Source organism: Hyperolius riggenbachi, chromosome 2, assembly GCF_040937935.1.
Source record: "Hyperolius riggenbachi isolate aHypRig1 chromosome 2, aHypRig1.pri, whole genome shotgun sequence".
NCBI classification, from domain to species: Eukaryota; Metazoa; Chordata; class Amphibia; order Anura; family Hyperoliidae; genus Hyperolius; species Hyperolius riggenbachi.
The window spans coordinates 107,330,935-107,355,051 of NC_090647.1; positions in this window are offsets into that span (position 1 = coordinate 107,330,935).

Here is a 24,117-nt window from a genome sequence, read left to right on the forward strand (position 1 = left end):
CAAAAAAAACAGACAGCACCAACTGCCATTATCTATAACCACACCCACTAACAATGCAATAGGCTAAAATGTTTTTTTTGTTTTTTTTTATAAATATACATATGCACAGAGGGAGATACTGGTTGCTTGGCAGTTGGAAACAGCTGTTTTTTCCCACAATGCAACAAGGTTCACAGACAGGAAACTGACAAGACCTAGGTCCTGACATCACACCGTGGGAGGGGTTTCACCACAATATCAGCCATACAGACCACCCTCATGATCTTTTCAAGAAAAGGTAAAGATTTATTGTGGCAAAAGGGATATCAGCTACTGATTGGGATGAAGTTAATTCCTTGGTTACAGTTCCTCTTTAAAGTGTAACTGTTGGGCATAAAGCCAAAAATCAATTCTTTATTTGCATCTGGTAAACAAATAATAAGGATGCTAACCAGGCAATTCAAAAGTTAAAATCTCTATTACTTTTCTTGTTTATAAATGATCATTTCCCAGTTTACCTGACTCTTATTTGGTACGTTGCTGCAAAAAGGAAGTTGCAGGGCATGCTGGGTTATCTTTTTTTGCTTCTTTATTTCCCCTCAGACTTAACTAATGTACAGAAGCAAAAAAGGACAACCCAGCATGCCCTGCAACTTCCTTTTTGCAGCAAAGTACCAAATAAGAGTCAGGGAAACTGGGAAATGATCATTTATAAACAAGAAAAGTAATAGAGATTTTAACTTTTGGATTGCCTGATTAGCATCCTTATTACTTGTTTACCAGATAAAAATAAAGAATTGATTTTGGATTTTATGCCCGACAGCTACACTTTAAGGTCTGCTGAGGTCGCTTAAGGGATACCCAAAGTGACATGTGACATGATGAGATAGACATGTGTATGTACAGTGCCTAGCACACAAATAACTATGCTGTGTTCCTTTTTTTCTTTCTCTGCCTGAGGGTCACACTGTAGTCACTTCCTGTCTGAGTCAGGACTGAGTCAGCCACTTACATACCTGATATTTAACTCTTTCAGGCAGAGAAAAAAAAAAAAAACACAGCATAGTTATTTGTGTGCTAGGCACTGCACATACACATGTCTATCTCATCATGTCACATGTCACTTCGGGTATCCTTTAAAAGGTACCTGGAACTAGATAGTCTTAGATAGATACCTTAGAAGAGGAAAGCCTCTGCATAATTCAGAGGTGCCCCCACCATCTCGCCGTTCCAGTGCTGGGACCCCTCAAACCTCTCCAACAAGGGTGTGTCAATGGGCGCATGGGCGCACTGCTTTCTCCGCCAAACAAGAGCGGATCTGTGCAGGCATGAGCCATCAGTGCATCTACACTCGTTCATGTATGGGAGTGCGGCAGCAAAGTTTCAGAAGGTCCCAGGGACCAGCAGTGGTCTTGAGGAGGACATGGCAAGCCTCTACTGAGGTAAGTATCTGAATTTTATGTTTGTAAAAGTTACAGGTTTGGTTTAATGAGCAATGAGCATTTCAGCACACAAGTCAAACTATTCAGGATTTGGAAGGCATTAAAGCCAAACTCCTGCTGATTTTTTTTTCAAAAACACATTTTAAAAAAATGTGTGGAAGGTGTGTTGTAGGGCAATAAGGTGGGATCATTTTGTGTGTGTTTTGCATTCAGCATTAAGAGGCAGTGTGGGTGAATCCCCTGGTGGTGGGAGCACCAGGGCTCACCTGCGCTCCCCCTCTTGGGGTCGCATGTAGGTTTGTACACCAATGTTTGTGTTGTGTTTGACTTGGAGGGGGGACAAGGGAGTCTTATAGTCCAAAAAATGCAGTAAATGATTTAGTCAGTGTTTGCCCATTGTAAAATCTTTCCTCTCCCTGATTTACATTCTGACATTTATCATATGGTGACATTTTTACTGCTGGCAGGTGATGTCAGTGGAAGAAGCAGCTGCCTGCTTTTTTGGCAGTTGGAATCAGCTGTTATTTGCCATAATGCAACAAGGCTCGCACAGTGTGATGTCAGCACCATGGTCCTGACATTACACTGTGGGAGGGGCCCCAACACAATATCAGCCATACAGAGCCCTCTGATGATCCGTTGGAGAAAAGGAAAAGATTTCTGATGGGAAAGGGGGTATCAACTACTGAATGGGATGAAGTTCAATCCTTGGTCATGGTTTCTCTTTAATCTAAGGGATCTGATCAGCCGGTGAACAGTTGGGACTTGCCGCTGGTTAGCGGTTATCCCAGGCTGGTGAATACACTATAGTATAATGCACACTAAAGTTTATAGTTCCAGATGCTCACAAACAGCGAAACAGAAGAGGAAATGGTGACAAAATCTCATTTTTACTATTTCTCTCTGAGATAAATATGCTCCAATGTCTTTACAGCTACTTAGTATTTCAACACTCATAATCACTATACTGCAAAAGCAGCCTTATAAATAAATAAATGCTAAAAGAAAATAAAAGAAGTTTCTTTTATTTCAACATTTAATCTTCATTAATAAGCAATGGTTATTAAAAGCAGCATTTAGGAGTAAAAGCGCACACTCGTCTAAAAATACACATGTGGTCTCAAATTCTAACAGATGTAGGTTCTGGGTGTTTACAGAAACAAATTACAGTAAACCATTATCTTCCAGCTCCGACATGAAAGCTAAACTTCAGGCAAACATAAAAAGACCAATTAATCTAGTTATTTATCAATTAAAGAAGTGTCACGTGTATTTTATATATACAGCTGGCGAGCCTTTTCCTTCCTACACTGGATCTCCCAGGCTGCAGTAGGGCAGCACTGTGTTACTGGGAATGTGTGACTCTATGCCCAGCACCAGGCCAGTGGGACCCATGCCTAGCACCCAGTCCTGTGTGCCACTATGCCCGGCCCCCAGTTCTGTGTGTCACTATGCCCAGCCCCCATTCCTGTGTGCCACTATGCCCGGCCCCCAGTTCTGTGTGTCACTATGCCCAGCCCACATTCCTGTGTGCCACTATGCCCGGCCCCCAGTCCTGTGTGCCACTATGCCCAGCACCCAGTCCTGTGTGCCACTATGCCCAGCACCCAGTCCTGTGTGCCACTATGCCCAGCTCCCAGTCCTGTGTGCCACTATGCCCAGCACCCAGTCCTGTGTGCCACTATGCCCAGCACCCAGTCCTGTGTGCCACTATGCCCAGCCCCCAGTCCTGTGTGACACCATGCCAAGCCCCCAGTCCTGTGTGACACCATGCCCAACACCCAGTCCTGTGTGACGCCATGCCTAGCACCCAGTCCTGTGTGCCACTATGCCCAGCCCCCAGTCCTGTGTGACACCATGCCCAGCGCCCAGTCCTGTGTGACGCCATGCCTAGCACCCAGTCCTGTGTGCCACTATGCCCAGCCCCCAGTCCTGTGTGACACCATGCCCAGCATCCAGTCCTGTGTGACGCCATGCCTAGCACCCAGTCCTGTGTGCCACTATGCCCAGCCCCAGTCCTGTGTGCCACTATGCCCAGTTCCCAGCCCTGTGTGCCACTATGCCCAGCCCCCAGTCCTGTGTGACACCATGCCCAGCTAGAGTTTTGTATGACACTATGCCCAGCACCCAGTCCTGTGTGACGCCATGCCCAGCACCAGTCCTGTGTGCCACTATGCCCAGCACCAGTCCTGTATGACGCCATGCCCAGCTAGCGTTTTGTATGACGCCATGCCCAGCACCCAGTCCTGTGTGACACCATGCCCAGCACCCAGTCCTGTGTGACACCATGCCCAGCACCCAGTCCTGTGTGCCACTATGCCCAGCACCCAGTCCTGTGTGATACCATGCCCAGCACCCAGTCCTGTGTGACGCCATGCCCAGCACCCAGTCCTGTGTAACACCATGCCCAGCACCCTGTCCTGTGTGACGCCATGCCCAGCACCCAGTCCTGTGTGACACCATGCCCAGCACCCAGTCCTGTGTGACGCCATGCCCAGCACCCAGTCCTGTGTAACACCATGCCCAGCCCCCAGTCCTGTGTGACGCCATGCCCAGCACCCTGTCCTGTGTGACGCCATGCCCAGCACCCAGTCCTGTGTGACGCCATGCCCAGCACCCAGTCCTGTATGACGCCATGCCCAGCATCCAGTCCTGTATGCCACTATTATTATTATTTAGTATCTATATAGCGCCGACATATTACGCAGCACTGTACAGTGTATATATATATCTTGTCACTAACTGTCCCTCAAAGGAGCTCACAATCTAATCCCTACCATTGCCATATGTCTATATTATGTAGTGTAAGTACTGTAGTCTAGGGCCAATTTTTTTTAAGGGGAGCCTATTAACTTATCTGGATCTTTTTGGAATGTGGGAGGAAACTGGAGTGCCCGGAGGAAACCCATGCAGACACGGAGAGAACATACAAACTCTTTGCAGATAGTGCCCTGGCTGGGATTCGAATTGGGGACTCAGCGCTGCAAGGCAAGAGAGCTAACCTCTACGCTACCGTGCTGCCCACTATGCCCAGCACCCTGTCCTGTGTGCCACTATGCCCAGCACCAGTCCTGTATGACTCCATGCCCAGCTAGCGTTTTGTATGACGCTATGCCCAGCACCAGTCCTGTGTGACACCATGCCCAGCACCCAGTCCTGTGTGACGCCATGCCTAGCACCCAGTCCTGTGTGCCACTATGCCCAGCCCCCAGTCCTGTGTGCCACTATGCCCAGCCCCCAGTCCTGTGTGCCACTATGCCCAGCACCAGTCCTGTATGACTCCATGCCCAGCTAGCGTTTTGTATGACGCTATGCCCAGCACCAGTCCTGTGTGACGCCATGCCCAGCACCCAGTGCTGTGTGACGCCATGCCTAGCACCCAGTCCTGTGTGCCACTATGCCCAGCCCCAGTCCTGTGTGCCACTATGCCCAGCTCCCAGCCCTGTGTGCCACTATGCCCAGCCCCCAGTCCTGTGTGACACCATGCCCAGCTAGAGTTTTGTATGACACTATGCCCAGCACCCAGTCCTGTGTGACGCCATGCCCAGCACCAGTCCTGTGTGCCACTATGCCCAGCACCAGTCCTGTATGACGCCATGCCCAGCTAGCGTTTTGTATGACGCTATGCCCAGCACCCAGTCCTGTGTGACACCATGCCCAGCACCCAGTCCTGTGTGACACCATGCCCAGCACCCAGTCCTGTGTGCCACTATGCCCAGCACCCAGTCCTGTGTGATACCATGCCCAGCACCCAGTCCTGTGTAACACCATGCCCAGCACCCTGTCCTGTGTGACGCCATGCCCAGCACCCAGTCCTGTATGACGCCATGCCCAGCATCCAGTCCTGTATGCCACTATTATTATTATTTAGTATCTATATAGCACCGACATATTACGCAGCACTGTACAGTGTATATATATATCTTGTCACTAACTGTCCCTCAAAGGAGCTCACAATCTAATCCCTACCATTGCCATATGTCTATATTATGTAGTGTAAGTACTGTAGTCTAGGGCCAATTTTTTTTAAGGGGAGCCTATTAACTTATCTGTATCTTTTTGGAATGTGGGAGGAAACCGGAGTGCCCGGAGGAAACCCATGCAGACACGGAGAGAACATACAAACTCTTTGCAGATAGTGCCCTGGCTGGGATTCGAATTGGGGACTCAGCGCTGCAAGGCAAGAGAGCTAACCTCTACGCCACCGTGCTGCCCACTATGCCCAGCACCCTGTCCTGTGTGCCACTATGCCCAGCACCAGTCCTGTATGACTCCATGCCCAGCTAGCGTTTTGTATGACGCTATGCCCAGCACCAGTCCTGTGTGACACCATGCCCAGCACCCAGTCCTGTGTGACGCCATGCCTAGCACCCAGTCCTGTGTGCCACTATGCCCAGCCCCCAGTCCTGTGTGCCACTATGCCCAGCCCCCAGTCCTGTGTGCCACTATGCCCAGCACCAGTCCTGTATGACTCCATGCCCAGCTAGCGTTTTGTATGACGCTATGCCCAGCACCAGTCCTGTGTGACACCATGCCCAGCACCCAGTCCTGTGTGACGCCATGCCTAGCACCCAGTCCTGTGTGCCACTATGCCCAGCCCCAGTCCTGTGTGCCACTATGCCCAGCTCCCAGCCCTGTGTGCCACTATGCCCAGCCCCCAGTCCTGTGTGACACCATGCCCAGCTAGAGTTTTGTATGACACTATGCCCAGCACCCAGTCCTGTGTGACGCCATGCCCAGCACCAGTCCTGTGTGCCACTATGCCCAGCACCAGTCCTGTATGACGCCATGCCCAGCTAGCGTTTTGTATGACGCTATGCCCAGCACCCAGTCCTGTGTGACACCATGCCCAGCACCCAGTCCTGTGTGACACCATGCCCAGCACCCAGTCCTGTGTGCCACTATGCCCAGCACCCAGTCCTGTGTGATACCATGCCCAGCACCCAGTCCTGTGTAACACCATGCCCAGCACCCTGTCCTGTGTGCCACTATGCCTAGCACCAGTCCTGTATGACGCCATGCCCAGCTAGCGTTTTGTATGACACTATGCCCAGCACCAGTCCTGTATGACACTATGCCCAGCACCCAGTCCTGTGTGACACCATGCCCAGCACCCAGTCCTGTGCAATTTCATGACCAGCATCAAGTCCAGTGTGACACCATGCCAGTCCTGTGTGATGTCATGTCCACCCACCACTGGGATGGGGCGTGTTTGGAGGCACCTGGTCACACAAGACTGGGTGGTGGACATGGTCTAAGCCCACCATTCAGTCTTATATGACCAGGTGATCACTGGATCTATGCAGGTGCCTTCAAACACACATTTCAATATTCCAGCTCTCATCCTTCTCGCAATCTGTGTACTTAATATGATGGCCAAGCACGGTTCAACCAAATCGATCATTTTTTTTCAGTTGTTTTGCCAAGAATAATTGAATGTATCGAAAAATCAAATATACTTTTTTCGATCAAGAAAAACTGATTGATTTTTCGAGATTTTTTACCAAATACTTGATTAGATGTGGGGAAAAAAATATAAAAAACGATTCTTTTATTTATTTTTTAAATTTTTTTGGGGAAAAAAAATCAAGCACAAATATCAGTTGGATCCCTCTAGTCGAAAGAAACACACTAAAAATTTTGAATCATGTAAGGGCAACTTTATCTTGCTTTATCTTCACCTCGTGTCCCTCATGACACTTGTGAGAGCAACAGGAAGTTAAAGAGAACCCGAGGTGGGTTTGAAGAATATTATCTGCATACAGAGGCTGGATCTGCCTATACAGCCCAGCCTCTGTTGCTATCCCAAACCCCCCTAAGGTCCCCCTGCACTCAGCAATCCCTCATAAATCACAGCCACATTGCTGACAAACAGCTCATCAGAGCTGGCTGTGTTTATCTCTATAGTGTCAGTCTGCTGCTCTCCCCGCCTCCTGCAGAACTCCAGTCCCCGCCTGCATCCCTTCCGTCCCTGCTGATTGGATTGAAGGGAAGGGGGCAGGGACCGGAGCTATGCAGGAGGCGGGGGAGCATCTGAGACTGACACTACAGATGTAAACACAGCCTCACAGCACGGCTGTGATTTATGAGGGATTGCAGAGTGCAGGAGGACCTTAGTGGGGTTTGGGATAGCAACAGAGGCTGGGCTGTATAGGCAGATCCAGCCTCTGTATGTAGATAACATTCTTTAAACACACCTCGGGTTCTCTTTAAGGATATTCTCCCAAATGTGGAAATCTACTTGCTCAAAAAATAAAACACATGGAAGACACCACTGCTGACAATGATTCAATGTCTGTCAGTAATATCCTAAGGGCCCGTTTCCACTTGTGCCGCATGCGTCTGTGAGACGCGCGGCGGCACTTCTGGGTCTGCGGGTATGCAGACGAATCAGCCGTGCCATGCACCTAAAGGGCCCGTTCTCACTTGCAAACACAAAACGCTAGCGATTAGCGCTAGCATTTTGTGCGGGTGATTTTACAGCGATTAACCTGGTAAAATTACTGTACATTCTCGTGATTTTTGAGCGATCATGATTAGCGTTTTTTAGCATTGTTATCGTGATCGCTTTAAAATCACGAGAAATTGCTGCAGGTAGCGCGTTTGTCAATCACCGCGAATTCGCTAGCGTTCGCATCAGTGACATCACTGCCAAAATTAGTTATTATTGCACTAGAGCTTTAAAAAGTGCTAGTGATCGCTGGCGATTAGCAGAAATCGCTGCTAATCGCCCCAGTGTGAATGAGTCCTTATGCTACTTTCACAGGGTCACATTGCGTTCAGTGGAAAAGCAGGACTTTTCAACAGGGGTGAAAATTCTCAGTGCACATTATGTGACCTAACTGCAACAATACCATAGCTTTCTATGGGAGACTTTTTAGATTTTTCTCAATGCTTGCAGGCGCTTGGAGTGTGTGACCAAAAAATAATATGGGCTAAAATTGTTTCCAAATAGCCAAATGCTGGAGCATCAGCATTCATAAAGAAAAGACCCATCAGCATTGTGTGACTGGGAGGAAGGAGAGAAGTGGGCAGTTGGGTGGGTGACTAAGTGCACTGTCAGCACTTTGCTTAGTGTGAACAGACAGAAGGGAAAGTCCTGTATCAGCTCTTTCAGTGTCCCCCTGCTGCCCACCCACACCCACTCATACCCACAAATACAACTGGTGACTCCAACACAGGGACAAACAATCTGCAGCAAGGCTCAAATGCAAATTCACTGCTTAATGTTTAACTCAGTGTGAAGTACAACCATACCCACCAACAATCGCTGCATCCCACTGTCTTCATTGCAGCCAGTGAAAGTGACATAACGTGTAGCAGGAAAACCTGGGAACAGTTGTCCCGATGCTATTACATATGACATTTTTATTTGGCCAATATTCACTGAAATACCCAAACAGTTTCATGCAAACACCTTTTTTTAAAAAAAACAAAAACAAAAAAACAAATCATAACTTTGATTGGGTAGTTGGAGAAAACACAGGCAAAGTGAAAATGTCACTATGACATCAGGCTAATATGTTTCATGATTTTCATGTATGAGTTCCAGCACACAGAATATCTACCATATTGTTTTCTCTCTCTCTCAGTGATATTGTCAGATTAGCGGAAAGTGAAGGATACCAGTATGCCGTCTGGATTCTTCACGAACTGGTGCTTAACCAAAATTGGGGCGTACAAAGAAATAGCGATCCAAAAATCCTAATCATACCTGATCGACACTTTTTATATCAGAATTATGGCTCAAACAGTGGAGAACACAAGGTACCATAATTGTGTACATGTAAAAAAGACCGCAGTAAAAAGAGCGCCTGGGATGCATACATGCAAAAAGGGTGCTGGGGAAATTTAGGCGCCCAGAAAACCGTATAGTAGATTATTGGTAAATTTACCAATATATTTTCTACAGTTACAGTGAAAATGACGGTAGTAAAATATTGGGACATGCCGATATTTTACTATAGCTAAACATAACCCTATTCTCACACTGACCCTAATGCTACCGATGCCTAACCTTAACCAACACCCCCGCCTAACTTTAGCCACCCATCTCCCCACGCCTAACCTTAACCATCACACCCACGCCTAACCTTAACCACCTAATCTCCCATGTCTAACATTAACCACCACCCAATGCCTAACCTTAACCACCACCTACATGTCTAATCTTAACCACCCAACCACCATACCTAAACTTAACCACCCAGTCCTAACCCTAACCACACCCCACGTTTAACCTTAACCACCCCTAACCTTAACCATCCACGTCTAACCTTAACCACCCACCCTCCATGCCTTAACCTCCCACGCCTAACTAACTAACCACCCACCCCCCATGGCTAACCTTACCCACCCACCAATCGCCACAAAAAAATGGAAAAAATAAAATGTTTCTGGCGCCATCTTTGTCACCCATTGAAATACCAGTACTAAGGGGAAATTTGGGAAGATTGTCCTCTGGAGCCACCTGCATTGCGGGCTGCCCTAGCACCCGGCCGCATGCACCCAAATTTCCCGCTAACAAGGTTTTTAACCCAAAGTTTGCCTCCAATACACTTTAAGGGCTCATTGCCACTAGAGCCCAGCATTCCGAGATCTATGTGTTCGTGTCCAAAATACATGTTCTTTTTTTTGGGGGGGGGACACACGCTATATTCTTCTATGGAGGAATGCACGTGTCATTCAGGACAATGCTGTATGTCCAATTTTATTGACATGGACATGAACATGCGCACTTTCCTGGATTAAGTGGAAGCAGCCCAATGATTTTAAATGGACTGTCACACCTCGTACCAATGTTGCCAGTGTGCAGTGTCCGGAAACCAGACACAGTGAAAACGGGGCCCAAAGTAATACTGCTCCAAAACCTTCAAGGGAACCTAAGGTGACAGACATATGGAGGTTGACATATTTATTTCCTTTTAAACAATATCAGTTGCCTGGCTGTTCTGATGATTCTCTGTCTCTAAGTCTCAGTTCCCACTTGAGCTGGTTCATGTGCTGCCAGTGGAAGCAAACAGTGTAGTGTCTGCTGTAATCCGGCTGGAGCCCGGGCAAGATGCATTACCCCCCACAGGCTATATGGGGAGCACATCTGCTGCCTCCGGGACTATAGCGGACTGCACAGATGTGTGATCCGCTTACCACAACGGTTCCAATGGATCCGTGGCAGACTGACAAGTGTGAACAATTTATAAAATAGGAGCCGCTCACTGTCAGTTTTGTAATGAGCTAATAATGGACAAAAATATCCGTTCTTAGCTCAAATGGGAACAAAACCTAAGACTTTTAACCATAGATCATGAACAAATATGCAGAGCAGATGTCTGCCCCTTGTGGCTTTGCATTCCTGCTATGTATCCTCGTAGCAGGAAAGCAGAGCCAGGAGGGGGTGGGCTTGTGCTTGAAAAGACATCAGAGAAGACAGATTCAGCTATAATCATCCCGGGCAAAGCTAGACTGAATGCTCAGTCGAGGATTCTTATCAGAGCTGATAACAGGCAGACTGAGCAATGAAGAATGAAACAAAGAGCAGAGTAGGTGTTTACGGTCATGTTCCCATTGATTTTTAAGGCAAAATACATGAGGGTGCTTCGTCTCTGGTTCTCTTTAAGTCTAAAAAAAAAAATGCTTTAACATGCCTGGGGCTTCTTCAAGCCCCCTGGACTCCTACTGTGCCCACAACGTCCTCCTGATACCCTCAGGCCAGCAGCGGCTCCCCCAGCAAAGCTGCCCCCCCTGTCCCTTCAAAAGGAAAACAATATGGCAGCCTTTATATATCTCTAACCTTGTCTCCCTTTTAAGTGAAATACTGATTTTACACATACAACTACATTAACTTATATTTATTGTTTTGGTGCTCAGTATAACAAACAAAATGTTTTGCCAAAAAAGAAAAAAATGACAACCTTCTCTTTAAAAATGGCATCAATTTCTGGTGAGAATTTGTTTCCTGTCTTCATGTCACCGATTCTAATTTCCTGAGTTTTGTCACTCTTGGCCAGCTTGCTGTCCCCATCCTGATCATTTCCTGCCGTGGCCTTTGCCGCATGACTGCTTATTCTTTAATCAAACCCTGATCGGCAACATGTGGACATAACAGGTATGTGGTTCACCACATGAGACGCGGGGCCAACGCTGGAGCCCAGGGACGCTGGTGGTCTCTTCGCTGTACAAAAGAAAATCATTTCCTTGAAGCCTTTACAAGAGATTAGTGTTAATGATCAGGAACAACAAGTTCTACTGTATAAGAAACAATCCCTGAGCGTTCATAGCACAGCTTGAGACTTTCTGGCTAACATATGAGGACAAAGAACTGAGCCATACTCCACTTTACCGGCAATACATACCAGCAACAAACAACAATGTAAAATACTTGCAGCTGTTACTTACAGATCTAGCAAGTGTTCCTGGTGTCCTTTGAACCTCCCCTGCTCAGGACCAATCAGAGGGAGAGAAAATCTCTCTTGCCTGGAAAAGATAATGTCAGTCACGTTTAGTGTGCAGTAGAAGGACTGTAATGTACAACAAGGGAACTCTAATGGATCCAGCACTAGGAGGTACTGTGCTGTAGATATAGTTCAAGTGATAATAATTACATTTAAGGGAAAGCTCACACACATTCCAGAAGAATGCAGAAAGCAACATGTGTATTTTGGGAATCTAGAATGGCCTTCATCACTCTAAGGTCAAGTGGAAGTCAAGAGAAAAACAATTCCCTCTCCATCTCTACAGACACACAACATAAAGTTGGAGAGAATCTCTCAAAAAGAGTAGAAATCCCATCTATGAAAATGGTCACCAGAACAGATATCATACTTTGACATTTATCTCTAAAGGTATGTAAACAAGCTGGATTGAACTTGGCCATGGCGAATGATAAAGACCACCTGCACCATAATAGTGAGTAAGGCTGGGTCCACACTAGGCACGGTTGCAGGACAGAGCCTGCGGTCCCTGATCCTGGCGGTTCATGATGCTGCTAAACCTGAATGCAAACAGATCCGTGCTGGCCTTTTGCAGCAAAGTTTTTGACCCCAATGGGTGTCCCCCAGCCCAGGTAGCCTGAGGGGGTAGCAGCCAAGATGGGGGGTAGCGGGAACAGCGGCAGGACGAGGGTCGCCCCCCCCCTCACCAGGGTCCCCCTGTCCCCGCTCCCTCCTCCAGCTATTTGTGGCAAAAGTGTAGCGAACGAGCGAGAGGGGAAGTTTACCTTACTTCCGCTGCACGCTGTGACTTCCTGCAAGTGGTATAACTCTTCTAGAACAGCAACATGTGAAAGTGTCAGCTTAAGGGGCACTGTGGCGAAAAATTGTAAAATTTAAAATATGTGCAAACATAGACAAATAAGTAGTACGTTTTTTCCACAGTAAAATGAGCCATAAATTACATTTCTCCTATGTTGCTGTCACTTACAGTAGGCAGTAGAAATCTGACTGAAGTGACAGGTTTTGGACTAGTCCATCTCTTCTTAGGGGATTTTCACCAAGGCTTTTATTCTTTATAAAGATATTCCCTAAAAAGGTTTTAAACAATGATGCTGAACAGCTTTCCTGCTCATTGCACAGTTTTTTGGCAGTTGGACAGAGCAACTGCCATTCACTAAGTGCTTTTGAAAATAAATAAATCCCTGAGAATCCCCTCTAAAGAGATGGACTAGTCCAAAACCTGTCACTTCTGTTTGGTTTCTACTACCTACTGTAAGTGACAGCAACATAGGAGAAAAGTAATTTGTGGCTCATTTTACTCTGGAATAAATGTACTTCTTATTTGTATATGTTTGCACATATTTTAAATTTCACAGTTTTGCGCTGTAGTGCCCCTTTAGGCTTACTTTTCTTGCAAGTGGGAACAACTTGATACACATTTTGTCCACAGTCTGGATGATGGCTGAATGAGAAATAAGAAAAAAAATCCTATATTTCTGTCTGGAGAACCTGTTTAACTTCAACGGTTTCCCAGACAAGAAATCTAAACATTTTTAAGTACAGTATTCTAAATAATTTCCAACTTTCTATATTTCTGCAAACACCAGAGGCTAATTCACAAAAACACTGTTGGTTCAAATCATTTTTCTTGCAAAATGAATAGTTGAAGCTTAGTGTGCATTTATTCATATAATATTATTGTTTATAGCATGTCATGTAAAAACATCAAGTACTGGTCACAAGTAAACATTTTCAGGTCCCCATTGAGTCTGTTTGTATTATTTTCGAGCCTGAATGAGCACTATGCAAAATCTGCCATTTTGCCAACAAGGCTGTTGTGATTGAGATTATTACGGACTGTTGTGAGCAGGACTGGAAGACGTATTAGACACCCATAGGCACCTACTTACTTAGTACTTACTGCGCAGGCGCAGAATTCTCCCAACGGGAACTGGGCATGCACAACGGAGAGCGACTGAGTCATGTTACAGAGATGGCTAGTGGATGATCAGAGCGGCCTGATGACAAGAGAGGCCACGACCTGACGGGGGCTGGAAGAAACTGCAGGCAAGTATCAATTCTTTAACCTCCCTGGAGATATTAATATTTCCTGGTTTAGAGTCTAAAAGCCGTGAAAGTTTTTCACAAGCTTTTAGACCCTATAAACAAGACAAAAATAAAAAAACCATACCACAGATAGATCTGCAGCAGCTCCTACATGTAACTCACTCAGGCACGGATTCCCGCTCTGAGCTGTGGAATACTGTTCCGAGCCTGACTCAGGATTACAGCTAAGGAGGTTAAGTCTCTTCGTCTCAGGTACAGGACAAGCCTGACACGTGCATAAAAAAAGCACCTAGGAACGGGAAGGATGAGTCAGGCTGGTCGAGCAATTACAAATACTCACATGCGGCATCACTTGCATGCCCACATCCAAAACCTCACAAAGTCCTGCAACTTCCACCTTCGTAACATCTGTAAGATTCACCCTTTTCTGACCTCTGCCACCACCAAATTCCTCATCCATGCCCTCATAATTTCCCGCCTCGACTACTGCAATGCCCTTCTGTCTGGTCTCCCTATGACCCGAATAGCCCCACTGCAGTCCATCATGAATGCAGCAGCCAGAATTATCCACTCCTCCCATCGCTCCATCAGGGTGGCTCCCCTCCGTGAATCCCTCCACTGGCTTCCTATCCAGTCCAGAATCAGATTCAAGATATTGTGTCTGACCTACAAATCCGTCCACAAAACCTGTCCAACCTACATTTCTGATCTTACTCAGAGATACTCACCCAGTGCAGTTTCTAGGCTAAAATGCACCCAGGGAGAGGGTGTAAAAATTGCCCCCCCCCCCCCCCCCACAGTATAGGTTAGCCAGGTCTAGTTGCACTCAGTATAGGTCCCCCCAGTATGGGTAGCCAAGAATAGGTACCCCAGTATAGGTAGCCAGCTATAGTTCCCCCCCAGTATAGGTAGCCAAGCATAGGTTAGCCAGTATAGTTGCCCCAGTATAGGTTAGCCAGGTAGGTGCCTCCAGTATAGGTAGCCAGTATAGTTGCCCCCAGTATAGGTTATATAGGCAGGTGCCCCCGGTATAAGTTAGATAGGTAGGTGCCCCAGTACAGGTTATCTAGGTGGGTGCTTCTAATATAGGTAGCCAGAATAGTTGCCCCCAGCATAGGTTAGATAGGTAGGTGCCCCCAGTATAGGTTAGTTAGGTAGGTGTCTGCAATATAGGTAGCCAGTATAGTTGCCACCTGTATAGACTAGCTAGGTAGGTAGGTAGGTGCCCCAATACAGGTTAGATTATTATTATTATTATTATTATTTAGTATTTATATAGCGCCAACATCTTCCGCAGCGCTGTACAGAGTATATAGTCTAGTCACTAACTGTCCCTCAGAGGGGCTCACAATCTAGTCCCTACCATAGTCATATGTCTATGTATGTATCGTGTAGTGTATGTATCGTGTAGTGTATATATTGTAGTCTAGGGCCAATTTTTTAGGGGAAGCCAATTAACTTATCTGTATGTTTTTGGGATGTGGAAGGAAACTGGAGTGCCCGGAGGAAACCCACGCAGACACGGGGAGAACATACAAACTCCTTGCAGATGTTGACCTGGCTGGGATTCGAACCAGGGACCCATCGCTGCAAGGCGAGAGCGCTAACCACTAAGCCACCGTGCTGCCGTTAGATAAGTAAGTACCCCCAGTATAGGTTTGATAGGTAGGTGCCCCCCAGTATAGGCTAGATAGGTAGGTGCCCCCCCCCAGTATAGGTTAGATTAGGTAGCTGCCCCCCAGCATAGGTTAGATTAGATACATGCCCCCCAGCATAGGTTAGATTAGGTAGGTGCCCCCCAGTATAGGTTAGATAGGTAGCTGCCCCCCAGTATAGGTTAGATTAGGTAGGTGTCCCCCAGTATAGATTAGATTAGGTAGCTGCCCCCCAGTATATGTTTCATAGGTAGCTGCCCCCCAGTATAGGTTAGATAGGTAGGTGCCCCCCCCCCCCCCCCAGTATAGGTTAGATTAGGCACGTGCCCCCCAGCATAGGTTAGATTAGGTAGGTGCCCCCCAGCATAGGTTAGATTAGGTAGGTGCCCCCCAGTATAGGTTAGATAGGTAGCTGCCCCCCAGTATAGGTTAGATTAGGTGGGTGCCCCCCAGTATAGGTTAGATTAGGTAGGTGCCCCCAGTATAGGTTAGATAGGTAGCTGCCCCCCAGTATAGGTTATATTAGGTAGCTGCCCCCCCCCCCAGTATAGGTTAGATAGGTAGCTGCCCCCCAGTATAGGTTAGATTAGGTAGCTGCCCCCCCCAGTATAGGTTAGATTAGGTAGGTGTCCCCCAGTATAGATTAGGTAGCATCCCCCAGTATAGGTTAGTTAGGTAGCTCCCCCCCCATAATGGAGGGGGGAGCCGGAGCCGCGGGGAGGGCAGCCCGACCTCTCCCTCCCTCCCCCCGGGCCGCCCTCCGTGCTCCCCCCTCCGATGCACAGTAAATAGCGCAGCAGGAAGCTCTGACCACAACTACTCACCTTCCTGCGTTCCACTCGCTGCTATCTCCTATCGGTATAGACGCTAAGTGATACACATGCTGCTTCCGGCTAAACAGGAAGCAGCGTGTGTATCATTCAGCGTCTATACCGATAGGAGATAGCCCCCCTCCAAACAGCGCTCAGGGCAGCGGCACGGGCGGCATGGCCCTAAAAACGGCCATGTACACACCAAGCCGCTCACTCCGCTCCTCCAATGAACTTCGCCTGACCGTCCCCCCGGATCACCCAGTCCCATGCACGCCTGCAAGACTTCTCAAGAGCTGCTCCAACACTATGGAACGCCCTACCTCCACCCATTAGGGCAGCCCCCTCCTTCAACACCTTCAAGAAGGCCCTCAAAACTCACCTTTTCACTCTTGCCTACCACCCCTCACAGTTGCTCTAAACCCACAGCTGAACTCTGGTCCCCTACCTCTCGTGTCCCTACCTCTCCCTCTAGATTGTAAGCCTTTGGGCAGGGTCCTCCTCCTTTTGTGTCCTACCTGATCATGCACCTCCATTACTGTGCACCCATGCTATGCATCTGAGTGAACCTAACTTGCCTAATCTCCATGCTCCCATCCAGTGACTGACTAAGCATTACCTTGTACTCATACTGTGCTGTGTGATCTGGTTTTCTTGTATTCCTGTATTGTCATATTGCTGTATGTCACCCCTAAATATTGTCTGTAACCTAAATTAATGTCCAGCGCTGCGTAATATATTGCCGCTTTATAAATACAATAAATGATAATATTAATAATACTGACGGATCCCTCGCTGGCAACTCGCGGCTTCCCTGCAAGTACATTCCTGACACATTCTCAGCAATACCCGGTGGCGATCTCCATTCTTCCGTGTTCATCGCTTCCTGTTCCTCGACAATCACATGTCCCTTGGCTTGCTCCTCTGATGATGCTGTGATGACGCTGCGTGCGCCCCCTGGTGTCAGACACAAACAGTGTCATCAGATCAGGCGGCAAATTCACTGTTGTCGTATTGGATGAAATACAAACATCTGTATTGGATACAATACAAAACGTTTCAAGTGTATATGTGTGTATGTATGTATAAATATATATTAGATATACAGTATATATATATATCATTTTTTTAAAATGTGAATTATAAATTTGAAAAAATAATAATAATACATGCTTTCTTGTATTGTATGCATGCTGGAGGACAGCTTGCAAAACCGCAACTTGCAAACAGTCTGCAAAAAATGCTTACAATATAAAGCAACGCTTAAAAACATTACCTCTTTTGGTGCAAAAATCCTGCATAAATTAAGCACCTGGGAGGTTAAGAACCATGTGGTATTTAGCTGCTACAAAGGTAGAAATACAGTAATTAAAAGCACATAAAATAAGGCAGAAAGACTGAAAAAAATGTCATGAATCAAACTGAATGCAGCTATAGGATCTTCTTTAGGTAAGAGCAGAGCGTGGCGAGTGCACACGATAAAAATCCACTGTAACAACTTCAACACTGGTGGTGCATCAACCAGATATAATTGCATAGATCATTCATTGTATTCAAAAGAGAGAGGTAAAGATTCCAGGAGCAGCTCACCATCACTTTAAAAAATACCATTTAATCCAACATCATTAAAAAATTGTAACAGCTATACACACTGTTTAAAAAATATACTTATCAGGCACAAGAGTGAAAATAGAGGTGCAGAGGATGAGTCGACGGCCGTTTCGCCCCCACCTAGGGCTTTCTCGAGACCGAACACCCCCTTCTCGAGGAAAGTCAGGCTATATAGCCTGACTCTCCACGAGAAGGGGGTGTTCGGTCTCGAGAAAGCCCTAGGTGGGGGCGAAACTGCCGTCGACTCATCCTCTGCACCTCTATTTTCACTCTTGTGCCTGATAAGTATATTTTTTAAACAGTGTGTATAGCTGTTACAATTTTTTAATGATGTTGGATTAAATGGTAATTTTTAAAGTGATGGTGAGCTGCTCCTGGAATCTTTACCTCTCTCTTTTGAATACAATGCAGCTATAGGATGACATCCTCTTCTTGAGCAGCACACCCATACAGTACTTCATTGTGGTCCTTATTCAATTCATTTTTTCTTTCCTAAGTTTTCTCCTAGGTGATATTTTCACACCTTGCTTGGCCCATTTGCAATTCACTTTTTCTCCTGAGTTTTCTCTTAGGAGATAATTTTTCATCTTCAATTTATAATTAAATTTTAGCACTTTGCAATGGAAAAAGTACCAAAACGTAGGTGAAAAAATACTATAAAAATTATTTAGAGTATTTGTTTACTTGCTAGTGGTTTAAAAGACATTTTATTGACAAGATTGAAAATGTCACCTAGGGGAAAAAGTGAATTACATATAAACCCTTATCAATAAAATGCCTTTTAAGCCACCAGCAAGCAAGGAAATACTTAGAATAATTTTGACAGTACTTTTTCAACAACTTTTTGGTACTTTCTCAATTGTAAATTGCTGAAAATGTATTTTAAACAGAAGATGAAAAAATTAAGAGAAAAAGTTCACTTTTCTCCTATTTTCTCCTATTTTTCTCCTAGGTGATATTTTCCCATTATAAATATAATGACTTTTAAGCCACCAGTAAGCAAGAAAATAATCATTTTAGCAGTGCAATTTCACCTACATTGTGGTACTTTTTCAATTGCAGAGTGTAGAAGTTATTTGTAGAAGTTATTTTAAACAGAAGATGAAAAATGATCTCCGGGAGAAAACTTGGAGAAATAGTAAAATGAATCGGGCCTACTAGTGTATAATACCCCTAGAGTTTACACATGCAAGATTTTAGAGTGACCCAAAGATGGGAGCTGAGAACATCACTGTGGTCTGTTCTCCTACAGAGAAGCTTTGAGTATGTATTTGGCAGCACTAGGCTTCCCCTTTCTGTCCCAGTCTGAGTACTGCTGTGTAGAAAATAAAAGGAGTGCTATAACAGCTGTGTATAAAATACTTGTAATACTAGTTCTAGCACAACATGTACACAGATGACATGGCCATGGGGTACATTTACTATATATTTTTTTTCCCAATTTGGTGTTGATTTACTTAAAGAGGATCTCTATTTAAAAAAAAACCTTTGGGGGATACTTACCTTGGGAGGGGGAAGCCTTTGGATCCTAACGAGGCATCTCCCATCCTCCTCTGGCGCTTTTAGGCATTGATCCTGGGGGTGCCATGTTGCCAGATTAAGCCCTGTCCCCTGAGTGAAGCCCCACCCCCTAACTAAGCCCCACCCCATGGGTGTTCTATTACTTGCTTCTGCTGCATCTGCTTAGCGCAAGTTGCAGGCAGCTGCCACTGTGTCCCTCTGTGCCTTGTGCATCCTTTTTCCCCCCTTTGTGCCTCCTTCTGTCCCCTTGTGCCTCCTTATGTCCCCTTGTGCTTTTCTTTGTCCCCTTGCCCTATCTCTGTCCCCTCCTCCTCCTTCAGTCCCAGCCTGCCTCCTTCTGTCCTCCTGTGCCTCCTTCAGTCCTCCTGTGCCTCCTTCTCTCTTTGTGCCTCATTCTGTCTCCATGTGCCTCTTCAGTCCCCATATGCCACCTCTGTCCCCTGCACTTTACTCTGTCCCCCGTATCTCCTTCAGTGCCCCTTTGTGCCTTCTTCTGTCTCCCTGTTGCTCTGTCTGTCCCCCTCTGCCTCCTGTCTCCCTGTGCCTCCTTTCATCCCCCTCTGCCTTCTTCTGTCCCCCTTTTGTGCCTCCTTCTGTCCCACTTTGTGCATCCTTCCGCACCTCTTTGTGCCTCCTTCTGTCCCCCATTGTGCCTCCTTCTGTCCCCTGTGAGCCTCCTTCAGTCTCCCTCTGCCTCCTTCTTTACTCATGTGCCCCCTTTTGTCCCCCTTTGTGCCTCAATCTGTCCCCCTTTTTGTACTCTTCTGTGCATTCTTCTGTCCCCCTGTACCTCCCGCTGCCCCTCTGTGTACCTCCTACTGTGCCTCCTTCATGTCTCAATCTGTCTCCCATTGTGCTTCCTTTTGTCCCACCATTGTGCCTCCTTCTGTCCTCCTTTATGACTTTTTCTGACCCTCGTGCCTCCTTCTGTCTCCATGTGCCTCCCTATATCATCATTGTGTACCTTCTTCAGCCCCCCTGTGCCCGCTTTTGTCCCCCTTTGTGCCTCATGGAAGTGGAGCCCTGCCTATGTGTATTTTCTGGTGAAATGCTGCCCACATTACATGTATTTTCTGGTGAAACGCTGCTCGCATTGCGTATTTTCTGGTGAAACACTGCTGCATTTACGTGTATTTTTCTGGTGAAATGCTGCCGCAATAAGTGTAATTTCTGGTGAAACGCTGCCGCATTACAATTATTTTCTGGTGAAACTTTGTCCATTCTGATTATTTTCAGGTGAAAAGCTGACACATTATGATTATTTACTGGTCAAACTCTGCCGCATTACAATTATTTTCTAGTTAAAAGCTTCTGGTGAAATGCTGGCGCATTATTATTTTTCGGTGAAACGCTGCTGAATTACGGTTACGGGGGCGCTACGGGGGGGACCAGGGGGGGCACCACAGGTTTTCTCACCTGGAGTGACAAAATGGCTAGAGGCACCCCTGCTCATCTGTCCCTCCATTGCTTTGCTGGGACCCCCGAATTGCGACGAGGTAAATATTTACCTCCCGCAATCCTGCGCAGGCGCACTAGCCGCTCTTAATTCGGGTTAAGGTGGAAATAGCCGAACCTGATCAATCCGCTCCATTGCGCCTGCTTAGTAGAGCAGATAGGATCGGGCTCAGCTATTTCCACCTAGCCCGAAGGAAGAGCTGCTTCTGCGCCTGCGCTGGATCCCGGAGAGGTACATAAATCTCTGCTTGTCAAGCTTGTCGGGGGAGGTTTCAGGGCAGCCAGCGCTGGATTCCCCAAATCTACAGGGGAGGGAGAAGCCTCATTGGGACCCTGAGGCTTCCCCCTCCCGAGGTAAGTATTCCCCAGATGACTCTTTTTTTTAAATACAGAGTCTCTTTAAAGAGGAACTGTAGGCAAAATAACATCATGAATAAAGTTAGTTATTAACTACAGTATATTAATGTATGAATTATTTCGTCCGTGTTTGCCCATTGTAAAATCTTTCCTCATTCTTTGCCTATTCTGAAATGTATCACTAGTTGTAACATTTTTAGTACTGGCAGGTGATCTCTGCAGAATGTTTGCTTGCAGCCAGTTGAAAAGTTCTCTGTTCTCCCAGAATGCTATTCTTTAGTTCTGAGGTGTGCATCAAAGATAAAACGTTACAAGTAAGAATCAAGTCTCGTGTTCAGTATTTATCAGTATTACTTTGACAAGCATTGGTAATAAATCATTTTATGTTAGATTAGATTGTGCAGCAATCACATCTGCGTGTGTATTCGGCTATCCTCAGCTCCTATAGATCTGAGCCTATATGAAAATAAGCCACCTCCCCAATATGTTATTTTATGAATCTCTTGATAAAGGCATCAGTAAAGCTGTGTCATTTGCTTCTCTGGCTGGAAATATATGCTGTAGGAGTGGGAGCAATATACAGAAGCTTTATATTTCTGTATAGAAAACACGCACCAGGCTGGGCTTGTAAATAATAAAATGCTTGTGTTTGGCAACGTCTCCGAGTAGCATAGCATCTCAATCACTGTGTGCATTTAATCAATAGACAGGAAAATCATTGCTGCCTATGAGAACGCATAGCAGCACTGTTATACACTACAGGATGAATATTGGGAATCGCCTCTACTTGTGGCACTTAAAGAAAAACACAATGTTCTTGGAAAGTGTACAATAATGTCCTAATTTCTCTTTCTAGTACAAGAAGATGTACCTGAGGGCAGGATGGGCGCACGCACACACACACACACACACACACACACACACACACACACACACACACACACACACACACACACACACACACACATATTACACACACACACACACACACATTACACACACACGCACACACCACACCCACGCACGCACACACACACACACACACACACACACACACACACACACACACACATTACACACACACACACACACACACATTACACACACACACACACCACACCCACGCACGCACGCACACACACACACACATTACACACACACACACACACACATTACACACACACACACACCACACCCACGCACGCACGCACACACACACACACACACACACACACACACACACACATTACACACACACACACACACACATTACACACACACACACACCACACCCACGCACGCACACACACACACACACACACACCACACCCACGCACGCACGCACGCACGCACACACACACACACACACCACACACGCACACGCACACACACACACACACACACCACTTAAAGAACACCTGAGGCGAAGATAAACTAATGAAATAAACAATTGTGTCTATCTGCCTTCTCCTAAAATGACTTTGTAAGATATTCCACAGTTTTATTTTATGTTTAAATCTACTTTTTAAGTTTTAACTGTTTTATTGTTTTTGCTCAATGACACATTCATTGAAGTAAGCCAGAGCTAAAACCTATGAACTATTGACCCTTTTTATCTCTTCCCTGCCATTTTCTGCAAGGAAAGTGTTTTATAGTTGGAATTTCTTATCAGTGAGATCACACTGTAGTCACTTCTTCTTCTTGAGTCTTCTTCTTGAGTCAGGACTGAGTCTGCCACTTACATACCTGATATTTAACTCTTTCAGGCAGTGAAAGAAAAAAAAGGAACACAGCATAGTTATTTGTGTGATAGGCACTGTACAAACCTATGTTTATCTCATCATGTCACATGTCACCTCGGGAATCCTTTAAATGAATACAATAGCTGCAGTTTTTGCCTTGTGGAGAAGTTAAAAAGTAAAGCAGCGTACACACAGTCTATTATTGTCACACGTTGGAGATCGGGAAACGATCCATTGGGTGACAATTTGGCACACGATGCTGTACAGACGCATCTCTAGTTCTTAGGCTGTCCTGATGTGGAGGGGGTGGAGGGACAATGAACGGCGCACGATGGAGTGGTTTCCTTGGTGGGGCTGCTTGGGGGCGTTTGTAAGGATCCAATAGGCTGAAATCTTAAGCGACGTCGGGCGGCCACTGTACACACACAAGATGAGTGAATGTCCATTGGCTGAAGTAGTCATTATCAGCCGTTTCAGTTGACTTTTATCTGAAGAGTGTACCTAGCTTCATTTTTTGAATTCACAACTGAGTTGTGCTGAGCTGAGCTACTATATAGAGCTAACATCATGCGCTTTGAGTCCTAAGGGAGAAAAGCGCTTTACAAATGTTATTGTATTGTATTATTGTATTGTAACATCGTCCACAGCATTGTGCAGCCCAGGCTCCCTTCAAACAGCAATTACAACCCACTACCAAATGTACTCCCCATGGAAGCTTCCTGTGATATAACCCAACTTCAGTTCACCCACATGTCACTTTAAAAGGACCGTTAAACCAAGATTCCAGTCAGTAGCTGATCCCCCTTTCCCGTTAAGAAATCTTTACCTTTTGTCAAATAGATCATCAGGGACATCTGTATGGATAATATTGTGGTGAAACCCCTCCCACAGTGTGATGTCATGACCATGACCCTGACAGTTTGCTGTCTGTGAACCTCATTGCATTGTGGGAAATAATGGCTTTTTTCATCTGCCAAGCAAGCAGTATCTCCCTTTGTGCATAGAACATTCCGTACAGATCACCTGGCAGAACTAAAGATGTCACCACC